We start from the raw sequence: 5438 nt of genomic DNA on the forward strand, positions 1-5438 counted from the left end.
ACCTGTTCATCCCAGCACCTTCTTTCACCTCTAACTACCACGGATAACTCCGTAACAATTATTATTATTATTATTATTATTATTATTATTATTATTATTATTATTATTATTATTATTATTATTACTATTATTATTATTATTATTATTATTTCTGATCGCAGGTGTAACTTTGATTCTGAGAAACTATCAAAGAGATTCAGTTTACAAATTTATTATCTGCTGCATTGAGTTTTAATTAAAAGTAAGAGAAGTTGAAATGTAACTTTCTCTTCCTTGACTGTACCCGTATGATGAATGTTAATTACTGATAAAACATATTACAGGGTTGATGTGTGAAGCAATAATACTGAAACTACGTTACCTAAGGACCAAGCTGTGCTAAATTTCCTTCGGGGGTACGTGAACTAATCGTATCCATGAAATTTCATAATATTTTTGTCCTAAATTGAAGATAATGAATGCTTTTAAGCAAATTAATAGTAAAATTAGCGGAAAATTAATAAATACAATTATTACTAGAGAAATATACCTTCATACTTTGCTACATTACGACTATGAATTCTACGACATCACAGCGCTTCAGTATGTCATTTGTTCATGTAACACTTTTGTGTGTGAAGTCTTTGCTCGCTGAAGTTCTTTGAACTTCTTGGCTTTGCTTGATGTTTTTTGGTGGGGCGAGTTGTTGACTTCTGACATAACTCATTATTTAACATAATTATTGGTCCAGGTATCATGCTATTTTTCTTTCAACAGAAATCATTTTTATGTTATTTACGATATTGTTTTCACCTTCATTTTTCCGTCTGAACTGCCCGCACTAGTCATGATGGACAAAGATATTGAGAATTCACAGACACAGCACTTCCATTCAACGATGCTATCGCAGGACCTCAGGAAGGAAACAAATGACGGCACATGAAGCGGAATGCCACACAAGAGAGTCGTGTCTACAGCGAAATAGTCGCTGTAGTTGCGTATCTATAGTATATTTCTCTAGTAATAATGGTATTCATTAATTTACCGGTAATTTTACTGTTCATTTGTGTGAAAGCATTTATTATCCTCCTTTTAGGACAAAAAAATTACAATGAAATGGGTACGATTCCTTCACATAACCTTCCTTCGGTTACGGAAGCTTAGTTTTGAAGCTAGAAGTTAGTAGCCGTTTTATGGTATGATAATTATGTTAAATTATTCGGCATTTATGTTAATAACAGTTTATTGACTTTATTTGACTTGTAGAATTTCAAAAAGCTTCGTCAAGTTGTACACAACGCTACCACAGAGATTCGGCAGAGAATACCGTAAACTTCAAACGGTTGGAGTATGTACAGCACAAACTTATGAAGTTTCATAGGAACCCAGTGCAACAAGGAATGTAATTTAAGTTTTAGAAAGAGAATGGGGTTCGCATCAGTCTTACTGACGAGGCATTGAAGATAAACATGCGTTTAAATACTGTAGAAAGCCTGTAACGAGAAAATATTGTCCAACGTTCATTCTTTGGCCTAATATAATGTAGGTTACATTGGCCAGCCGAGGTGCTAAGGAGTTAACACATGCCAGAGAAAATATTACACTTAATACAGGCAAAGTACAGCAACTCCGGCAGCTGTGTTGGCACCCATAAACATCTCTCGGAATAATTTTATATTCGATTTAGGGCTGGTTTTATAATAAAGGTTTAAACTGAAGATTTATTAAACTGTAACTATAGTTTAAACCAATGTTGCGCCTTAGAGTGTCCTATCTAAGTTAATAATAAGGATTTAAACTGAAGATTGAGTTAAACTGTAACTATAGTTTAAACCAATGTTGAGTCTTACAATGTCCTGTCTAAGTTAATAATAAAGGATTAAACTGAAGATTGAGTTAAACTGTAACTAGAGTATAATCCAATGTTGAGTCTTACAATATCCTGCCTAAGCTAAACCGAACCGGGCGAGTTGGCCATGTGGTTAGGTTCGCGCAGCTGTGAGCTTGCATCTGGGAGATAGTGGGTGCGAACCCCACTGTCAGCAGCCTTGAAGATGGATTTCCGTGGTTTCCCATTTTTACACCAGGCACATTCTGGGGCTGTACGTTAATTAAGGCCTCGGCCGCTTCCTTCCCACTCCTAGGCTTTCCTGTTCGTCGCCATTAGACCGATCTGTGTCGGTGCGACGTAAAGCAAATAGCAAAAAGAAAAAAAGAAACTAAGCCGAGGTAAAGAATGAAAGATACGATCTTGGTAGCTGTGACTGCTGAGAAGAGACGACTATCGATCATGTTTCGTGTACTTCAAGTAGCAAAAATGGCGGATGAAAACAATAAACGTTGCCCTAATTTAATTCCAAGGAAATACGGAACTGATTGTTTAATTAGTACGGAAATACGTTTTGCTTTGTGATATTTCCATGCCAGAGTTCATGTTAATTTACAACAGTTTCTATAGCACAACAATGGAATAATGTGTTATAGGAAATTACCAAACTGAAAATCTTGAAAGCTTATATCGAAATTGAAAGTGTTCTGTTGTAATAAGATAACATTCCTCTCTTATTCACTGAAAAGTCTGTAGTTTAATCAAATACAGGCGTTACTTTGTTTTCTAAACTTTGCACATTCGACACTAGCAGTTCAAAAATGCCATTTTTGCATTGCTACCTTTTCGTTGCATATTTTACTCTAGTTCCGATTTACTCTAGGGTTATGGCAGCCTGTTTTAAAACTCAGCTTCATTCCGTACGTGAAAGCGGCGTGCCCCTGATCGAAAAATTCCTGCTGGTCGCGGTCGTCCAATAATTTAAACCACTTCATCATCGCTAAGTATTTCTTCAAATGCCTCAAAAATATACTTGAGATCCATTTGTTTTGTCATGCTGTACTGTTATGTATTCTTAAACTACCGTTTAAACGGTAGATGAGTGGCAGTAATATTAATCACTAGTTCAACTAGCTAAACTAGGTAGGTAATACGCGATTAACAGGTAAACCAAAGTTTAAACTGAACCAACAATTTAAACCTCCTTTACAATAATGGCCCTTAGAGTCCGACAGGCCTGTGCGATCTCGCATTTATTATTTAAGGTGGTCGTTTGTGAGATCATGAGGAATGTTTTCCAGGATGACTTAATAAATGACGTGATGGCTATTGATGATAATAATATATTCTCCAATGATGATACAGAAGTCCGCCTCTGTGGTGTATTGGTTAGTGTGATTCGATTCCCGGCTCTGCCACGAAACTTCAAAAGTGGTACGAAGCCTGGAACGGGGTCCACTCAGCCTCGGGAGGTAAACTAAGTAGAGGGAGTTCGATTCCCACGTCATCCATCCTCGAAGTGGCTTTCCTTGGTTTCCCACTTCTCGTCCGGGCAAATGCCGGGATGGTACCTCAAATAAGGCGAAGACCGTTTCCATCCTCTTCCTTGTCTATCCCTTCCAATCTTCCCATCTCCCTACAAGGACCCTGTTCAGCATAGCAGGTGAGACCGCCTAGGCGAGGTACTGGGCCTCCTCCCCAGTTATATCCTCCCGGAAGCAAAGTTTCACGCTCCAGCACACTGCCCTTGAGGCGGTAGAGGTGAGATCTCTGAATCCGAGGGAAAACCAACCCTGGAGGGTAAACAGATTAAGAAAGAAAGAAAGAAAGAAAGAAAGGTTTAAGTAAAGATTTTCGGCGACGCAAGGATGGAAAGGGCTGGAACTGGAAAGGCAGGCCGTAGAATTAATTCAAGTAGAGCCCCAGCATTTGCCTGGTGTGAAAGTGGGAAACCTCGGAAAACCAACTTCAGGGCTGTCGGCAATGGGATTCGAACCCACTGTCTCCCGAATGCAAGCTCACTCGGGCCAACTCGCTCGGGTAGTGAGAATATTCTTCTCGTTCTATCCACACCTATTGAGCAGTTCACTTCTACTGAGCCCTAAGCCTAAGAATTCTGCAAAGCTTTGGTTCGTCGTAGCCAGAAATGATGGATTTACTATTATTTTAACACTCGGACATCCGTAAGTAAGTTGAATTGTGTACGACCACAAAAACCGCTATTACTTGGCTACTTGAAATTTATTTTAAAATGCTGATGTGTTTCCGCCCGGGATCGAACCGGGGACCTTGCGCGTGTGAGGCGCACGTGATAACCACTACACTACGGAAACATGCAGTACAGCGCTCCACGAACTGTAACAAGCATACTGACATGATCATGAATGGCTCTAGGTCAGGTGATCACTTGGCAGTACAATGAGTGCCACTTTTTAAACTCATACTTTGAAATGTGCCGATCCACCTAATCGTAAACCTCCCTCCAATTGTGCTACATTACTACCATGTGTTTCCAATCATTTCTGCAGGATTAAAATACGGTAGTTTGTAAGAAAAGAATAATAATTATCTTCTTCTTTATCTGTTTATCCTCCAGGGTCGGTTTTTCCCTCGGCCTCAGCGACGGATCTCACCTTTACCGCCGCAAGGGCAGTGTCTACAGTGACTCTATATGTACAGTGTGGCCAAGGCCAGTCCAGCCGCCATGTTTTAGCCAAGTACTCAATCAGCTGATAGATGAAGGAGAGTGATATCATTATTATTTCAATAAAGACTAGACTAGGTCAATGTTTTAAGATGTTATTTATTTTGCATATGCTGTTGTATATAGGCCTATCAGTATTTGATATATTCAGAGTCTGACTACCTGACGTAAGATAACAAAATTTCAAAATTTAGAGTTATACGTGGTATAGGCCTACAAGTCACAATTATTGAAGAGGTTAGAAGTTCTGTGTTGGTAGCTAGGCCTATCATAACAATTATATTATAATACATGTGGCATAAAATAGTATAGTCATTGTCTTGAATAATGTATGTGATGACTGTAAAGTTAGCCTACATTTAATATGTTTTCTATTTGTTTTATGTCGCACCGACACAGATAGGTCTTATGGCGACGGTGGAACAGGAAAGGCCTAGGAATGGGAATGGCCTTAATTAAGGTACAACCCCAGCATTTGCCTGGTCTGAAAATGGGAAACCTAACCGCACGGCCAACTTGGCCGGTCATTTAATTTTAAAAAAATTATAACATTACTATATATCAGGTTACATGGTTTTCCATCTCAGAATATACAACACAGTATCATAAAACTATACGTAGAAATCTACTTTTTATATATGACATCGGTATTTATATAATCTGAACACACGCAGAAGATAGAAAATAATATGACTAGTTAACCGATGGGTAGACAAAATTGTATTGCCTAGCTCCATATTTATGTTAACGTAATATAAGTTAACATAATATACTGTACCATTTTACTCGTGGTACTAATAGAAATAATAGTGAAAACCTGCTAATCTTTAGTGGCGAAAACAAGCAACTGCCATGGTCCCCGGGTTGTGTATAGTGCTCATTTAATGATGGCTACGGTTTGATCCCCGCAACGAGGAATGAAATATT

General features: G+C 38.6%; 1 non-coding gene across 1 annotated transcript; it reads right to left on the reverse strand.

The window, feature by feature from the left end:
* Positions 1 to 4067: 4067 nt before the first annotated feature.
* Positions 4068 to 4140, reverse strand: TRNAV-CAC (transfer RNA valine (anticodon CAC)). Its single transcript has one exon. It is a non-coding gene; the product is annotated as a tRNA-Val (tRNA).
* Between the last annotated feature and the right edge of the window lie 1298 nt (positions 4141 to 5438).

Source organism: Anabrus simplex, chromosome 8 (genome assembly GCF_040414725.1).
Source record: "Anabrus simplex isolate iqAnaSimp1 chromosome 8, ASM4041472v1, whole genome shotgun sequence".
Taxonomy (NCBI): Eukaryota; Metazoa; Arthropoda; class Insecta; order Orthoptera; family Tettigoniidae; genus Anabrus; species Anabrus simplex.